The sequence below is a fragment of the Balaenoptera borealis genome, assembly GCF_965194805.1.
Source record: "Balaenoptera borealis genome assembly, chromosome: 20".
NCBI classification, from domain to species: Eukaryota; Metazoa; Chordata; class Mammalia; order Artiodactyla; family Balaenopteridae; genus Balaenoptera; species Balaenoptera borealis.
The window spans coordinates 8,688,781-8,707,875 of NC_138879.1; the positions used below are offsets into that span (position 1 = coordinate 8,688,781).

Below are 19,095 nucleotides of genomic sequence, written 5' to 3' on the forward strand. Positions count from 1 at the left end.
GCTGTTTTGAAAGGAAGACGGGAGAAGAAACATAGCGAATAATATGGTGACACTGACATGCTGTAAAACGTGGTGAGATGGGGTGGATTTTCTTTTCAAGTTCCACTGAGAATCAAAGAAGCTGAGAAACAGTGGATGAAGAGGATCTTTGAATAACCACATGTCAGAAATATGGTACTTGATGAGATGTCTTCTCGGTTCAAAACCCTATGCTTATTATCCTTCTGAGTTGTGTTCCAGACAAAATCAAATATTTCTGGGCAAGTGTTTTTACTTACCTATGTAGAGGAATAAAAACTATTATTTATTGAGAACATACTTGTACCAGGCACAAACTGTCTTTTTTTTTTTCAAGAATTTTTTTAAATTAATTAATTTATTTATGGCTGTGTTGGGTCTTCGTTTCTCTGCGAGGGCTTTCTCTAGTTGTGGCAAGCGGGGGCCACTCTTCATTGCGGTGCACGGGCCTCTCACTATCGCGGTCTCTCTTGTTGCGGAGCACAGGCTCCAGACGCGCAGGCTCAGTAGTTGTGGCTCAGGGGTCTAGTTGCTCCGCGGCATGTGGGATCTTCCCAGACCATGGCTCGAACCCGTGTCCCCTGCATTGGCAGGCAGATTCTCAACCACTGCGCCACCAGGGAAGCCCCAAACTGTCTTAAAGACAGGATTCAACCCTACCTCCAAGGTGGGCATAACTATGCCCCCCAGTACACATGGAGAGACTGAGACTGAAACAGAAACGTCTAGTGACTTGCCTGAGGCAGCCTAGCTCATAAGTAATAGAGCTGAAGCTAAAAATTGGATTTGTCTGAGTCCAGACCAGTGTTTTTCATTCATTACATGGCCTCCCCAAAGAGCAGGTTAAAACACCTTACCCCCAAGTGGACATAATTTAGGCTATTTATGTTGCTGCAAAAAATTTTTTTTGCGAGATTAAAAAGTCCTCCTCCCAGTTATGGGCTCCCTGCAGCCCTGACTCACCTACATATCAAACCCTTGAGGAGATCAGAACCAGCCCAAATCAACCCCCAGTTTGTTCTGCTCCTTGTGTCACTGTGATGAACTCACTAGATGGAAGTGAACCCACTGGGTTCTCGCCACTAGCTATTTCCCACTCTTTTTTCCAACATTTTGTTATGAATGTTCTGAAATATACAGCAAAGTTGAGAAAATTAGAGAGTGAACACATATATCTATCACCTGGTTTTACCACTAACATTCTACTACTCTTGCTTTATCTGTCCATCCCCACATCCATCTATCCATGCATCTTATTTTTGATGCATTTCAAAGTAAATTGCTGTCATCTGTACTCTTCCCCTAAGTAACTCAGCACACCTATCATTAGCTAGAGCTAATTATTTATAGTTTTTACTTTTGAGGTAAAATTTACACACAGTGAAATGCCCAGATCTGAAGTGCACATTCGCTGTGTTTTGACAAATTCATACACTGTATCCCAAACCTCTATCACTATATAGAGTATTACTACTATCCCCCCAGAAGGTTCCCTTCTGTCCCAATCGATCCCCACTCCGAACTCCCAGAGGCAAAGGAGATGTGATAATGTACAGGTGACCACTGTCAGATCCACTGGTCTCACCAGATACTCCATCATCTGGAAGCATCTGGACTCAGAGAACAGTAGGATGGCTCATTAGAGGCTTATCGAAGGCACCTGAGAAGGAGTTAACATCCTGCGGCACAGGTGTGCTGTCCTCCAGGATGTGGTGGATGTACCAGATCGATGACCGATACATGGTGCTGTGTCCACAAGTGCTAGAGGGCGCTGACCCCACACAGAGCCGTGAGTGCACGAGCAAGAATCATTGGGGGCCATCTCGGAGCTGGCTATCACAGCTGGGAACAACCCAAAAGTACTGTAACTGAAAGTGGGGTCCGGCTGCTCACCGCTCAAAAGCCAATGAAGAGGCAAGCCTGGTGGAAAGGAAAGTTTGCTTTATTTCAAAGGCCAGCAACTGGGATGGGGGAGGGCCAACTCCCCCCAACCGACAACCAGTGGGCAAGAGCTTTTATAGACGGAGGGAGGGGGCTACGTGTAGAAACAGCACAGTCAGCTCTGATGGTCATCTTGAAATTGGTCATCGGTGGTCTGACCAGCATCATCTTGACTGTTTTAAGTACAGTTAATCTTCAGTTCCAGGGTCGGTTTGTTCCCATTTCCTTGAGGCCAATTCTCAGAATTGTGGCAGCTTCTGTTATGGCTCCTACAGCCTGGGCATCATGTAGTTAACCTCTTCCACCTGGTGGGGCTTTCAGTATCTATAAGACAGCTCACAGGATATGGCTCAGAATATTATCTACAGCCCTTGAGGAGGAACTAAAGGTCCTTGCCTTTGCTTAGTGACTAAACTGTTATTATTTAGTCTTGTTGGACTGTTTTCCTTTGCTTCTGTATTTTCTCATTTCTCTGATTAAACTTATTCTTCGGCCAAAGCTTTTCCACAGACAAAAGGCGGGCTGAGGACATGGGAGGCAAGGACCCTAGGGTCCTGCTCCATTTCAGCACCAGGGAGTTAATGCCCAAAAGTCAACTTGGACCATGGGGGGCAGGAGCCAATGGAAAAATGCTTCACCTCTGTCCTTCCAGGCAGACAGTTCTGAGATACATTTCATAAGGCTCCTGAGAAGGTCCTGGTGAAATCAAGCACCAGTCACCACTGGCAGCAGGAAATGGATGATGTGTCTTATATTGATTTTCCCACCTCCCCTGTTCCGCTCCCCATATCCCTCACTCCTGCTCACCGGGATTACTTCTCAAATAAATAAGCCTTGGGCTCTGGCTCTCTGGTTAGTGTGTGTGTGTGTGTGTGTGTGTGTGTGTGTGTGTGTGTTGAGGGCGGAGGGGAACTAAGGCTAAGACAGCTGTGTAGTATTTGTTGTTGCCTGTTTATTTATTTATTAAGGTATAATTATATATAGTAAAACGCACAGCTTTTAAGTGTCCAGTTTGATGAGTTTTGACATATACATATACACCCATGTAACTGACACCGCCCCCCCCCCCGCAATCACTATAGAGTCTTGCCAGCACCCTGGAAAATCCCCTTGTATAGTTTTTCAGTCCATCCCCAGCCCCAACCCCCAGAAGCAACCACTATTCACCTATTTATTCCTGTAGATTTGTTTTGTCTGTTTTGAACTTTATATAAATAGACTAGATGGACAGTGTCTTCATTGTGGTGGTGGATGGAAGATGATGGAAAATTCTTTGTCACTCTCTGACAAGAGGTCGAGTCTATTTCCGGGCTATTTCTCGAATCCGGGCTGGCCCGGTGACTTGTTTCGACAATAGGATGCTGCAGAAGTGATACTGTGATCTCCAAGGCTATGACTTAAGGAGTCTGCAGCTTCTGCATTCTCCACTTGGATGCCCCTTCTGGGCAGAAGTGCTGGCAGCAGCTGGAGTAAGATGAGGGGCCACCAGGGGACTTCCCTTGTGGTCTAGTGGTTAAGACTCCGCGCTTCCAATGCAGGGGGTGAGGGTTCCATCCCTGGTCAGGGAACTGAGATCCCACATGCCGCACGACCAAAATATGATAGATAGATAGATAGATAAATAAACAAATAAATAAATAAATAAATCTAAAAATTAATTTTAAAAAAAGGAAGGGGGGGCTTCCCTGGTGGCGCAGTGGTTGAGAATCTGCCTGCCAATGCAGGGGACACGGGTTCGAGCCCTGGTCTGGGAAGATCCCACATGCCACGGAGCAACTGGGCCCGTGAGCCACAATTACTGAGCCTGCGTGTCTGGAGCCTGTGCTCCGCAACAAGAGAGGCCGCGATGGTGAGAGGCCCGCGCACCGCGATGAAGAGTGGTCCCCACTTGCCGCAACTAGAGAAAGCCCTCGCACAGAAACGAAGACTCAACACAGGCATAATTAAATAAATTCTTAAAAAAAAAAAAAAAAAAAAAAGGAAGGGGGGGCCACAGAAGTGCGTAGGAGGTGTCCACTAGGTCATCAGAACATGGGAGATGCAGCTAACATGGTACTTAAAGGGCGCCGGAAACCCCTAAAAATAAGAAAGGTGGAAAATCTGAGTTAAGCAGGCAATTCAAGAAGCTAGAAAAAAAAGACAGCGGAGTAAAGCTGAAGAAAGTGAGATAAAAGAAATAACGAAGGTGAAAGCAAAAATTCATGAAATATCAATAGAAAACAAAGAGAGAGCATCAATAAAACAAGTTTTTTCTTTGAAAAAGTTTTAAAAAAAGAAAAACTCTAGCCAAGAAAAAAAGCAAGAAAAAAAGTAAAAGACAAACACTATCAGGAATGGAAAAGGGGATCTAACTCCAGATGTAGGAGAGATTTAAAAATTATATATAAATACTATGAACAATTTTATGTGAATACATTTGAGTATAGCTGGGGAGACAGGCAGGTCAGACAGCACAAGGTGATGGAGACAGCGGGATGGCGTGTAGGGGCTGAGGAAGCAGGAAGGAAGGAGCACCCCGCTCACCCTTAGGGGGGCTAAATTATAATTTTCAAAAAGTTGAAAACATTGACTTTCACATATAAAATGGATATATGTAAGTAACTGTTTCCAACTCATTAATTAATGAGGGAACCGATAAGATATTAAGACCAGTTGAAAGGAAAATTTGAAAATCAGCCATGTATATAGGCAATCAGGAACGCTAGAACAAATTTGCTAATAGATGCAAAACTGGTCAATGGGGCAATAAAATGTAATGTTTGAGGTCATCTTCTCCAGATGACAGAAACCAATTGTATCTCTGCGGGACAAAATCCATGTGCATTGTTGTGGACAAGAATTATTTCCATTTTCTACAGCTCAACTTCTCCCCCATCGAGCTGTAAAATAGCCTGGTCAAGAGAAAGGCAAGGGTCCAGGCTCGGCCAGAACAAGGCAGCCCCTGGGGATGAGTTGCACCCGCATGCCCAGTATCACTTTGCCCATTTTCAAGTCTTGGACAATTTCTGTAGACAAGGGGCTGTCTCCGTCTGTTCGCACCTGCAGGACACAGAGTGCCTCAATCCAGTGCATTAGAATGACCCGGGGAACTTCTAAACATCCGGATCCCAGGCCACACCCCAGACCCTTAAAATCCGTATCTCTGTGGGTGGTGCCCGGTGATCTTTAAAGTTCCAGGTGATTCTGACATGCAACCATAGTTGAGAACCACCCCCCAGAGGACATCCAAGCAGGAGCTACGGGCCGGCTGCCCTCCCTCCACTCCCCGCCCCTCCCACACCATCACAACCCTCCCCTCCCACCGCCCACTCCCTGCCACCCACCCCTCCCATCCCTCCACTCCCATCCCCTCCACACCCCCTCCCAGCCTCGTTGCCCACCCCCCACCAGCCCACCCCTCCCTCCTCTCCCTTCCCCGAGCCTGGCTTCCCTTGAGCCTGGGGAGTGGGGGGGCAGTCATCCCTACCACCGGGCAGAAGGGGCCGAGTGGGTGCTGCCCGGGACAACTCCCCTTCCAAAGCCCCCTTCCCCGGGGGGTTAGCCCCAGCAGACGGCCTCTTTTGAAAGTGTTTTGCTCCCAGACACAGGAGGAACCGCAGCTTGAGAGCAGCAAATGAGAAGGAATCTATCATCCTCAGGAAATTGGTTTGGGCCGCCCCGCAGAGTGACAGTAACCACAGAGGCCCATCAGGTGCCCGGCGAAATGCATGGGTTGGGCAGTAACGCACCAGCTGTGCCCTCGGGGCGCCTGTAACCACGAGGTGGGCGGGCCGTGGGGCCAGGGCTTAGATCAGGGGACGTGGGGGGAGGCTCAGTCCCCAGAGGCTCCTTTCACAAAAAAGCGGATGGAGCCGGTCTGCTTTCAGCCTCCAGACACGTCTTCAGCCGGGTGAGCCCAGTGCTGAGCTCCCCACGCTCGCACGCGGCCCACCCTGCAGAGCAGCCGGGGAGGTGGTCTGGGAGGGCAGGGCTGGCCTTGACTGGAACTGGCCAGCTGTCCTGGCAGCAAAAACCCTGAGCAAGCTGACCAGCCAGAAGGCTGAAGGGGGAGCAATTTGTCCAGTGACCTCAGGCAAGCCTGAGCCTCTAAAAATGAAGCACAATAGGACCTCGTTCCTGAGGCTGCTCTGAAGATTAAATGACACCACGGACAGAAGAGCCAGCCTCCGCGGTGTAATCTCCCTCCCTCCCTCCCTGTACACCCCCAAGAATCAGGGCATGGGCTTGGCTATCCTACAGGCCCTGGACGTGCACCTCCCGTGGTGGCAGCCACACGTGACCACTGAGCACTTGGAGCACTCTGGGTTCAGGTTCTGGCTCTGCCACCTGCCAGCTCTGTTTCCCTGACCTCGAGGCCTCAGTTTCTCATCTGCAAAATGGAGATGACAGTCATGGTCCCTGCTTCGTATGACTGTCGCAGGGAGGAGACAAGACAGTGCACAGGAAACCTGGCACGTTGGAAGTGCTCCCCTGTCGTGTCGCGGATGAGAAAGAGGGAACGCAGCAGCGGGCTGGGGTCCAGCTCTCACAGCCAGGGTAAGACGCTCTCCTCCCCCAAAAGGGGGTGTGCTGGGGGTGTCAGGTACAAAGGTGCACATTTCCCATGACACTGTGGCATTCAAACTCCGGGACCCCAAGGGGAAGTGTCCTGCCTGGCAGGTACAGAAGGCAGCCCTTGCCTGCTGGACCCTGGGCTTGCTCTTGCCCCTTGACCCCTGAGTGAGGAAAGCCAGAGCCAATCAGAGGGGTGACAGGGCTTTGCCAGGTTCTCCTGGGCCTCTCTGAACCACTAGACTGAAAGAGGGTAAAGAGATTTGGTTAAGATGAGCGGAAATCACCCAGCTAACCATCAGGCAGCATGCCAAGCATTCCCAGGCTTGTCTCCTCCTCCGGATCATAATTTCTGCGAGCCGTGTCACTGCATGATGACGTTGTTTGTTAAATCAAAGCAAAGGGTCCCGACATTCAGTTAATCACTGCCAGTCTGCAAGGTTCCTGTTACAGGTATAGATGTGCTCGGCCTTCAGAGGGGACACTTTGAAAAGAATGACACAGAGAAGCACGTTCGCTGCTTCAGCAAACATCATTTCCTGAGTGCCAGCTGCCGCCTGGCCCTTCCAAGCCCCAGCAAGCTCTCCACATGCCCTGCAAGGCATCGAGCAGAGACCCCTCCCAATTGCCACTCCCCCAACAGGAACAGCCAGGTAAAAGGCTGCGCTTTCCAAATGCCCTTGGAGCTAAGTGTGACACACCTAGATGCCCACAGGACTGTTCCCTCCGGAGGCTCCAGGGGAGAATCCATTTCCTTGCCCTTTCCAGCTCCTAGAGGCCGCCACACTCCGTGGCACGTGGCCCCTTCCACCCCCTTCAAATTCCGCATCACATCTCCTCTCTGTCTCTGACCCTCTGATGAGGACCCTTGTGATGACCCTTGGCCCACGTGGCTAGTTCATGATGGCCTCCATCCCAGATTTCTTAACTTCATCACATCTGCAAAGCCCCTTTCACCTTGTAAGGCGACATAGTCACAGGTTCTGGGGGTTGGGGTGTGGACATCTTTGGGGGCCATTATTCAGTTGACCACAGTAACTGTCCTCTTCATCCCACGCCCACTACACCCCTGTCCCTTTTGGCCTTGAAGGGTGACTGCAAAACCCTCTGGTCCTGGAATTCCCCAGGTGAGAGCCAGCACCAGGCTCTGTGCTCAGGTACACCCCACCTTCAGGGGACACCTGTCAACCTCTCCTGGGGACTCTCTCTTCACATCCCGGTGGTGGCACCAAGATGGGCTGGCAGGGTCTACAGCTTAGCAAGCATCCAGCTGGGGACGAGATGTTGGTTTCTGCTTCCTGCAGCCCTCCCCAACTCTGGGCGTTCTACTGGGGTACCACGCCCTCTCCCGTGTCGGTGGGAGGAAGGGGGGAAAGGCTCTCACTGCAAACCTGTCTTCCCCATAAGCCCGAGGATGCTGGCAATGTCCTGTCTTGAGAAAGAGAGGCCAGATGCAGGGCAGCTGGACCTCATGAAAAGGCGCAGGACAGACAGCCCCAGGTGGCACAAGATGGGTCAGGTGAGTAGGACAGAGAATTGGCACTAAAGAGCCACAGAGAGGAAACTGACAGCTGGGACCAGAGCTGGTCTCGAAGGACAGGTGAGCTCTGCTTAAGTGAGAACACGTGGGGTGTCTCAGGCTGGGCTGACCAGGATGGCCAGAGCGGGGCGTCTGTGTGCGGACAAAGGCGCTGACCCAGGAGGTCAGACTGATGAAGCCGGTGGGCGTGGGCTCTGGAGGGCCTTGAATGCCGAGATAACTCTGGAAACCACATACGTAACAACATGTGTATCATGCGTGTTTGCCCGAGCCTGGAGAATGGTGCACAAGGACCCACACAGGCCACAGGTTGTCTTGGCCTGAACTGGGGTGGGGCAGGGGACCATCAGCTCCTTCCCATGCCTCTCCCCTGCTTAAGGAACACGTGATTTATGTGTTTGTGTTGTTTCATTTTGTTAATACAACGAAGTAGAAAGGGAAAAAGATGATGGATTGGATTTAGCCTACAGCTCACAGAGACTGCGTAGGCGGCGCGTGGCTGGTTTGTTTCTGACCCCGCCTGTGGTCAGCAGCGCCACCAAGAGCCGTGATGGAGTAAAATTTATGTTTCTGAGGCAGGACAAGAAAATGTAAGCATAACAAACTCCCTGCCCAGGTTGGGCCTTCCCTAATGGGCAGTGTATACGTTAACCAGACCTCCTCAAAGGCAGGCATGTCTACTCAACCATAAAGATCAACTTTTCTTCCTTTCTTCAGACACCAGCGATGAATTCCTTAAGAACATTCCTATCCTAACGCTGTCAGGGGTCATGGTGACCTGCTGCTTGCCTCCGATGTGCAGATCTGGACTAACTATGTACCGTTGGTGAACTCTGTAAAATGTCAGTGTGTCATTTCGTCTCAAAAACACATATAACTGTGCCTTCGACTTCTAAGAAGCGAAGCACCCCTCAGAGTTTTCTGAGAAACTGTCTCCTGGGTTGTAATCCTCAGGTTGGCTTGAATTAAATCCTGTTTCTCTTTTCAACCGCCTATTGGTTAATTTTTGTCGACAGTGGCCACCAGCAAGCACAGCGGGGGCCGTGGAGCAGCCCCTCCGGTTTCCGCCCAGGACACCTCTCTCCCCCTGCCTCTGAGGCTCTGGTCCTCGGGGAAAGTCCTCACGGTCTCCAGGAAACTCGGACACCGAAGGCTGACGCTCTTCGCTGGGATGACCCAGGATTCTGCTCCAATCTCATGAGCTGAAGCCTTGCCAAAGCCACTTGTATTTGTTCCCAAACCTGTGCGTGCCAGCTGACCTTGTTCAATAATTACATGATCTAATAAAGGATGATGTAGACTGGTGAAATACTGTAAAACAAACAAAACAGAAGTGTTGCTCCTATTTGAAATAAAAACAAAACAAATCTGTGTCGACAGAAATGATTAATCAATTAACAATCTATAATAGGGATATAAAAAATTTTTATTTGAGCCAAACAGGACTACAGCCTGGGAGACAGCCTCTTAGATAACTCTGAGCAACTGCTCAGAAGCAGCAGGGTTTTCAGCAACATTTTGTATCTTGTCAAAACAAAACATTAAACAAGTCAGGGATACAGTCCTTCAAGGTTTCAAAAAAAAAAAAAACAAAACCTATCAGCAGGTACACAGTGAGTCAGTATAGCCTTGGCACCTGGGAAGGGAGTCTTATCATTGAAGGAGTACCAGCATTGGCCTCCCAGGAAGGGAGGCACTTCATCTTTATTTTTTGTTTATTTACTTATTGTTGGCTGCGTCGGGTCTTAGTTGCAGCACGGGGGATCTTTTGTTGAGGGGCGCAGGCTCTCTGCTTGTGGCACGCGGGCTTTGCTGCTCCGCGGCATGAGGGATCTTAGTTCCCTGACCAGGAATCGAACCTGCGTCCCCTGCACTGGAAGGCAGATTCTTTACCACTGGACCACCTGGGAAGTCCCCATCTTTATTTTTCACATGGACATTCTTTACTTCTGGCCAACGCACCTTTTTCTTTAATGATTAAAGCAGATGTACAATGTATGTTTGATAGGCCACAAGCAGGCTGTTGTAGTTAGCATAAAATTCATGTTAAATCATGTATAAGCCATAATGATTTCCCCATACCTCAATATTGAAAATTTCTTCCATTAGTTGAATACTGTGGAGTCTATAAAGCTAAAAATATTTGTTTAATTAGGTGTGAGCGGGACAACTCTACAAGATTGGGGGGGGTCATAAAAATCTAGATGAATTTGCTCAGATTACTTGCAAGCATATTCAAGACCTCCCTAAGAATTTTTAGACCATGCCCACCAAAAATAAAAGGCCTCAGCTTCCTATCAAAACATTAGTGAATGGATGTTATCTTCTTCCATTTTACATTAAAATAAAATGTATGTACCATGTCTGCTTTTTTTAATCCCCGCTTTACCTGACCTTTTGGATAAACCTAATTCCAATCAGATTCCGCTGGTTTAGAAGGTTAAGAATCTCTACTCTATAGTCCCCAGCTGGCTGGGTGACGTGGGGCAGGGGCTGGAGGTCATATTTGAACCCTAGGGGAGGCCTGGATGATAAAAGGATGCAAAGTGCAAAGGCCAGAATCAGCAAATCCAGAGACAGAAAACAGATTAGAGGTGCCCAGGGGCTGGGGGGAGAGGGCTGGGAATGACTGCTAAAGGGGAGGGGGCTTCCTCTCGGAGTGATGGAAATATTCTGGAACTAGGTAGGAGCTGAAGGTTTCACAACATTGTAAATATACTTTAAAAAAAACCAAACAAACTGAACCGCACACTTGAAAGTGGTTAAAATAGTAAATTTTATGTTCTGTGGGTTTTACAAGAAAGTCCTGCCTGCTGTCCTCAGCACCCTCTGTACCTCTCGGCTTATTCCGAGCTGTGACTCTATACAGCCTCGGTTTTATGGATTTGATCTGCTCTTCTGACTTGTCCTCTCAACACGCCCTTCTTTCCATGTTTGTTTGTAAAATGCACTGAAAATCCAGGGAAGAATGTAAATGACCATCATGATGTGCCAGCTAAGACGTCTGAGTGCTTTACACAATTGGCTAACCCAACCCTCACAAGTGCCATCTGGCAGGAATCACCGTCATTATGACCATCATCCCCATTTTACTGAAACTGAGGCACAAACAGGGAAGTGGCCGGCCGGAGGTCACACTGCAGGCCAGCGGTGGAGCCTTTGGCTACGTCTGCCCGGCAGTACTGCTCCGTCCGGGTCATCTGAGCTGACGAGCTGCCGCTCCCAGCACTGCCCGTGGTGGCCATCCCTCCCCTGGCACCTGCAGCTCTTTTAGATTATTGGTCCGTAAAGACCCACCAGAGGCTGGCCTTGAAGTTGCAAAGCTACATCTCGGCCTTGGAGGGCACCAGCGGGCCAGACCCTCTCGGGAGATGAGCTGCAGGAACGAGGTGGGTGTGAAGTCGGGAGGGTCACCAAGTACGTCAGGCAGGTACCTGGCTCTGGCATGACTAGGTCCAAAGTCCAAGATAACTTTTCTACACCGCATAAAAAAATGTATGTACTGTCTGTAACGCCCTGACCACAACACGAAGATAGCATGGAACGCTCTGAGGATGGAACTACGTGTAGAACCACCACCATCACAGCTCAAAACACAGGCTGGTTTTTCCTTTCTGCACATCAACAGATGGCAAAACATTCAAAGACAGTGGGACTTGGGAGAATTCTCTGCTGTGAAGTATGGCCCCAGCCAGTGCCAGCAGAGCCCCCAACCTCTGTAACAAAGCCTCCTGACCCCGCGATACGTGCGCACACTAGGCGTCGCGGGGGGGGGTGTAGATTTCAGATCTTGGAGGGTATTTTATTGTGTTAACTTTTAAATTCTCTGAATGTTCAGACTTGTTGAAGTCGAACAAGTCTGACTCGGCGAGGTGGCGGGGTTCTGCACCCACCGAGAAGCCCGGGGTCGGGGTGCTCGGGGACTACTTACCGGTCCAGGGCACTGGCAGCACTGAGGGTGTGTGACCGTGAGTCACTCTTCAGTCGGGGACCGTGCTGCCCGCTGTGCCCCTCGGAGGCCGAGGTGACACTCTCAGCGCGTGGTCACCGGGCGCTGAACCCATAACGTGTATGAAAAGTCTCCTTGGGGTCTGCCTCCTTTTATTTATATTCTCATACAAAACAGGGCATTAAGCAGGTCAGCACTCAAAAACTATGTAGACAAGAGTTAAACCAAACAAACTTGGAAAGTGCTAAACAAAACAATTACATTTCAGGCACACAGAACCAGGCAGAAACGAACTCAGCAGTTTTTCACCCAGCGCACACACAAATCTTCCAGTGAACTCACCTTCAAAGACAGCACACTTCATCAGTTTTTATTTGACTTCAGCAAGTCTGAATATTCAGAGAATTTAAAACTGTTACCACAATAAAATACCCTCCAAGATCTAAAATCTACCTTCCACCAAGAATCCGACGCAGCCGGTGCCCCGCAGCGACCAATCAGCCCCCTCCTTCCAAGTCTACGGGCTCCACCCCAGTGACTTCCTAACCCACCACTGCAGGCACACCTGGACATCTGCCCACCACCACGTGGGGCCCTCCTGGCCCACATCAGGCACAACAAGCCGAACTTTGACAAAGCCCCCCATAACTCAACACCAGCCCATCTATTCCTACCTATTCCTCCCTTTCTCTCGCTGTGCAGTTCCCCAGTTTCCCCCCAACTTTTGAGTTCCCCACACCCTCTCAAGCACTTTCACACTTCCTCCCTTTGGTCACATGTTTCATCGGCTGGAAACGGCCTTTACTTCCTCACAGGGCCGCATTCTGCCGGGTCCCACTGGCAACGCTCCTTCCTGGGGTCCAGGGCACTTCCTGCCTCTGCATCCCAAACCCTGGAACACCAGGGACCGCTTTTCTTGACAGCCCCTCCAAAGCAGAGACGTAACACTTTGACCGCTGTAGGTACTTCGATGAGTTGAAGAATCACTTCTCCATCTGTGTGCTGACAACAAAACAGGCAAAGGTAGAAGGAAGAATGCTGCTTCATGAAGGAGCAGGCTGAACCACACCAAGAAAATGAAAACTAAAAGCAGTTCCACAAGCAGTTACTGTGTGAGATCCCCAGGAAAGATCAACATGTGGATTCTCCCCAAAGTGGAACCTATCTCAGCCTTTCTTCAGGAAGTGAAAGGGCATCTGTGTGCCACGATCTGTCACTGCCCCGTCCAACAGGTTCTAGATCTGCGTGGTCCCACGTGGTCCCACACAGCGGCCATTAGGCACATGTGGCCACTTACATTTAAATTAAAATTCCACTCCAGGCTTGGGGCCGCTCTACAGGATGGCACAGATTATAGACCGTTTCCAGCATCGCAGAAAGTTCTGCTAGACTGTGCTGCTCTGTACACAGGGCTCTTTTGAAGTTATAATTTTCAGTACATCATCTTCTTGTTTAAATCCCGTACTAACCTCCCACTATTCTCTGGACAAAGCCCCAAATCCTAACATAAGCCACAGGCCCTGTGTCATCTGGCCCTTCCTCACCTTTCCAGCTTCGTTTCACACCGTTTTCCACCTTGCTTTCCAGGCTACAACGGCCTTTTTCCAGTTCCTCTACTAGCCATATTCGCTAGGCCACTGGACCTTTGCACATGCTGCCCCCTGGCCTTCCCACCAAACTCCTACTCATTCCTGAGTCCTTCAGAGTCCAGCTCAAGGGTCTCATCCTCAGGAAAGCTTTCCAGTCTCCATCAGATTCTTTGAGACACATATTCTCATTAGACTATGCTTTCCTTCAGAGCACTCACCTCAGACTGAATTATACCCTCTTTAGGGTGATCACTTAATCTTATCTCCCCAACTGGGCTGTAGCTTCCTGAGAACAAGGGCCGTAACATCTCTGTATCCCTAACACTTAGCATGGTGGCTGGCCAAAGAATCAAAAAATATTTATTAAATAAAACAAATTACATCAACACTGTTTACAGGTTTTCTTCTTTCAGCGAAAGTCCTGTTTGCAGTATCATACATGATCATCAAACTGCTGCTAGAATGTTCACACCTGTTACTGCAAATTCAAAACCCAGGAAAAACCTCTCCTGGGAATTTACTTTAGGTCAGGGTCGGGCTGCCTGGTACAAGGTTGCACCCACAACTGGGCCGGTTCAACAACACAGGAGCCTCTCGCCAGACCATCGGCTTCAGGACACTGCGTCTCCACGCTTGACATACCTGGATCCCCCAAACTGAAGTCACTCCGAATACGCTCACCGACAAGAAGGAGCAAAGAAAGGTTGCATGCCTTCATCCAATCGCCGGGGTCTGGAGAGCTCTTATTGTCTGAGAAAAACCTGGGAAAAGAAAGTGATACCACGTGCTCTAGGCGGATGTCTCACTGGATGTTTACACACCTCCAGAAACTCATGCTGGCCCCCCAGCCGGGGAACCCAAGGCTCTTCTGCGGGGTGCAGTGCGTCCTACAGTAGCCCCTCACCCCGATTTTGGTGCCTACATTCTGTCTCCTCCGTCCAAGCCGCAGTTGCTATGCGGGGGGCGGTCCCTGAAGTCCGGGCCCCCAGAGCTTCGTTCCCGCCCCGGGGCGGGAACCGGCGCCGCGGGCCAGCATCACCCTGCGGGCCGAGGGTCGGCCACCCGTCGGGGGCGAGGGCGCACATCCCCTAGGACACCAGAGAGCACGTGTCGCCTTTCTCTTCCTAATCCCGAGCCAAAGCCGTTCCGCACACGCACTTCCGGCCGTACGTGACGACTTACCATAGAGACGGCACCTAGAAGGTCGCCCTTAGCTTTGAAACTGGGTCCTCCATGGCCGCCTTAAAGGGGCCGCAGCCGCGAGATGTTGATTAAAGGGGGCGAGCGCCCTAGCGAGAGGGGAGGGTCCTAGAGCAAGGGAATCAGAAGGCCATCTAGGTGCCTGGTGCTGAGCGTGAATTATCCCTTTACTCCTAATGCAACCTTAGGCAGGGGGTAGGTACAATGATCACTCCTGTTTTCCAGGTGAGAAGAGCGCTGCTGCAGAGAAGATGAGTTACTTTCCCAAGCTTGGCCAGCCAGGAAGCCATCCGCCCTCTGCTTTCTATGTTAGGAATCACAACCCAGCAGTCTTGGAATCTGCCTTTAGGCAGGGCGGCGCTCTGGTTAGCCACAGGCCCCCTCCACTCCCTATTGCTTTCCACCTACTGTTCTCCACATTTACAGCACCCTAGGTCCCAGGAAGGTGGTTGAATTTGTGACTTGGGGCCTCCAGGCTAAAAATCCCAACTCACTGGCACTCAAATCCTTCAGAATCTAGCCTGGTGTGCTGCCGCTCTCTCCCTCCCTCAATTACAAGGAACTTCTCACCATGCCCCCTGAACACCTAACCCTGCCAGCCTCATCTTCCCAGAAGTCTTGAAGGACAGGATTTGTTTTTGCACGTGTAGTTCCTCACAGAGCCGGGCACCTGGGCGCTGCTCACTCCAGGTGCTGAGTGACATGGGAGGAGGTGAAGCAATCTGTCAGACAGGCTCTGTTTTGCTACTTACCATGTGGCTTAACCTCATGGGCCTCTGTTTCTCTGTATGTGAGATAAAAAGGCTGGACCGGGTCCCAGCCTTCATTTATCAGTAAACCTCTTTTTTTTAGATGCAATATTTTTTCAGAAATCCAGTAGTTAAGACAGATAAGCTTTCTAAAACCCAACAACGAAAAGACAAGAAACACTATTTAAAAATGGGCAAAGGACTCGAATAAACATATCTCCAAAGGAGACATACAAATGACTGATAACCACATGAAAAGATGCTCAACATCATTAGTCATGGTACCACAGTGAGATACCACTCCTATCCACTAGGATGGCTAGAATCCAAAAATCTGAAAATAAGAACTGTTGGGGAAGATGTAGAGAAATTGGAACCGTTGTACATTGCTGGTGGGAATGTAAAACGATGCTGCTGTGGAAAATAGTTTGGAAGTTCCTCAAAAAGTTAAACATAGAATTGTCATGTGACCCAAAATTCCACTCATAGGTATATACCCCAAAGAATTTGAAATAAAGAGTCAGACAGATACTTGTGCACCCATGTTCATAGCAGCTTTATTCACAAAAGCTACAAGGTGGAAACAACCTGAGTGTCCATCAACAGATGCATGGATAAACAAAATGTGGTCTATACATACAGTGGAATATTATTCAGCCGTAAAAGGAACAAAGTTTTGACATATGCTACCACGTGGATGAATCTTGAAAACAGTGAAAGAAACCAGACAGGAAAGGTCTCATATTGTATGATTCTATTCATATGAAATATCTAGCATAAGTGGTTCTTAGCGACAAAGTAGATTAGAGGTTACAGGACTGGGGGGAGTGGAGAATGAGGAGTTACTGCTTAATGGTCATGGAGTTTCTATTTGGGGTGATGAAAAAACTTTGGAAGTAGATAATGGTAATGGTTGCACAACATTGTGAATGTACTTAACGCCACAGACCGTACATTTTAAAATGGTTGGGACTTCCCTGGTGGCGCAGTGGTTAAGAATCTGCCTGCCAATGCAGGGGACACGGATTTGAGTCCTGGTCCGGGAAGATCCCACATGCTGCAGAGCAACTAAGCCCGTGCACCACAACTACTGAGCCTGTGTGCTGCAACTACTGAAGCCCACGAGCCTAGAGCCCGTGCTCTGCAACAAGAGAAGCCACCGCAGTGAGAAGCCTGTGCTCCGCAACGAAGAGTAGCCCCTGCTCGCCCCAACCAGAGAAAGCCCGCGCGCAGCAACGGAGACCCAGTGCAGCCAAAAATAAAATTAATTAATTAATTAATTTTAAAAAATGGTTGGGAATTCCCAGGCCGTCCAGTGGTTAGGATTCTGCACTTTCACTGCTGAGGGTGCGGGTTTGATCCCTGGTCGGGGAACTAAGATCCCGCAAGCCGCATGGCCAAAAACAAAAAATTTAAATGGTAAGTTTTATGTCAGGTATATTTTACCATAATAAAAATTTTTCCTAATTAAAAATGCTTAAAATAGCAACTTTTATGTTATTTATATTTTAGCACAATAAAAAAAGAGAAAGTGGATAGAAAGTCCTTCAAGATACACTTTTTTAAAATTAATAAATAAATTTATTTATTTATTTTTGGCTGTGTTGGGTCTTCATTGCTGCGCGCAGGCTTTCTCTAGTTGCGGTGAGCGGGGACTACTCTTCGTTGCGGTGCGTGGGCTTCTCATTGTCCTGGCTTCTCTTGTTGTGGAGCACGGACTGTAGGCGCACGGTCTTCAGTAGCTGTGGCACGTGGGCTCAAGAGCGCAGGCTCAGTAGTTGTGGCGCACGGGCTTAGTTGCTCCACGGCATGTGGGATCTTCCCGGACCAGAGCTGGAACCCGTGTCCCTTGCATTGGTAGGCAGATTCTTAACCACTGCGCCACCAGGGAAGTCCCAAGATATACTTTTAAGTGAAGAGAAAAGCAAGGTGGAGAAAAATATGTTTGCCGTGCTACCATTTACTTTAGAAATAATAAAAAGAATATTTATGTGTGGGGGAAAGAATAGATAAAGTAAGAGTTGCTCTGGTGGAAACAGGACAGCCCCCTGAGGCCTTGAGCCAGCCTGGTCCCAGAGGTCTCCCGTAAGTTCTGTGGACCCCTCAGCCCACAGAGCAGAGGGTGCCAACCATGGGACACCCCCAGGGCTCTTCCCAGCTCTCAGGTCCTTGATCTCGGAGTGAAATGGCCTGAAAGGGAGTCCTTGATAGAGTCAGACACACACCCCAGCCTTGGGGGAAGCAGAGGCTTAAGGGAAAGATTGGCATGAAACCCAATGCTAGAAACGCTACAGGGGAGGACAGTTCCTGGGAGCTACTAGTGACTTGCAACTGTCCAGACCATTCTACACTATTCCCAGTGAGAAAGGACTTAAGGTCTCCAGTTGAACATTCTCTAGAGCACTGGACGTTAAACAAACATGTCTTTGCATCCTGTTTCCGTCTGCTGAAATGCTGCCCGGATGTGGGTTCTTAACATTGAACCTCCAGCCCTTGTCTGTGACCGCACCTCAAGACAACAGTTTTCGTTTGTTCTCCTACGTGATGAGTGTGCTGGTGCCTGAGGGGGTGATGGAGGGAAACTTCGAACCCACAGGAGGAGACTTGTGAGAACGTGTGTGGCGGATGTCACACCTGCGTGTGGCTCCTGGAATGTTCCCCAGCTGTCTCCTGCCCAGTCCATTCCAGCCCCTTCCTGGGGTCGGCCCAGCTGGTCGAGGCACGGTGACGGCATGCTTGTTTTCCCCCAAGAATACGTGTGTGTGTGTGTGTGTGTGTGTGTGTGTGTGTGTGTGTGTGTGTGTGTTATAGGAGGCTATGTACTGTGGATGGGCCTTAGCATTTATGATGTTTGCTCCTCTGGATTATGTAAGAGTGTTAAAGCTGGCAGGAGTCCACTCTTTCAAAAAGATGGTACACTTTAGTAGCAATGGATAATTAAACTGTGGTCTCTAAGAAGTAATTTTTTATGTTAAAAATGGCTGTGGGACACAAAAGCCCTATAGCAGAAAAGTTAATAAAAATTGAGCTAAAGAATAGTTCTATCAAGTCAAGATTTTGAGCTTCTCTTTCTGTCCACTAGAGGGTGGAATCCTACACCAGACTCTTCTCTTTTGTAACTTGGCGCAAAGTTTTTTGGATTTTGTGTTTTGGTTTTTTTTTGTTTTTGTTTTTGTAATTTAGCCAAGACCTTATTCACTGGAAAGTTATACGGAAGGTTGACCTGCAGGGTTGGGCTCTTTCTTAGGAAACTGCCAGGGAGTCCCAGCTACACACAGTTCCTGGGAAGTATTTATCATGTCATGGGTCAGCTGAACCAAGCTTGCTCATAGGACACTTGGCACTTGGGCATCAGAGCACGTTGTATTGCAGCTTTCTGTCCAGAGTCACTCCCTGTGACGACAGGTGGTTCTACTCAGCATGAAAGATTTTCTTTGTTGAGGAATCCAGTGCAACACATACCAGTATTTGAAGTTCCAGGCAGGTTGTTAAGGGTTTAGAAGCATCTCTGGCCAGAACATTGTTCATGCCTGAAATTGAAAGGGACAAATCAAGACT

The 19,095-nt window shown here is 49.1% G+C and overlaps 1 long non-coding RNA gene across 3 annotated transcripts; it reads right to left on the reverse strand.

The window, feature by feature from the left end:
- Nucleotides 1–10,808: 10,808 nt before the first annotated feature.
- Nucleotides 10,809–14,757, reverse strand: LOC309618053. Of its 3 annotated transcripts, XR_014238285.1 has the most exons (4): nucleotides 14,511–14,757; nucleotides 14,231–14,349; nucleotides 11,982–13,001; nucleotides 10,809–11,000 (listed from the first exon to the last, which is right to left on the reverse strand). It is a non-coding gene; the product is annotated as an uncharacterized lncRNA (long non-coding RNA). The 3 variants fall into 3 exon arrangements; XR_014238286.1 differs by having other exon boundaries at nucleotides 10,809–13,001; nucleotides 14,493–14,757; XR_014238287.1 differs by having other exon boundaries at nucleotides 10,809–13,001; nucleotides 14,511–14,756.
- Nucleotides 14,758–19,095: the final 4,338 nt, after the last annotated feature.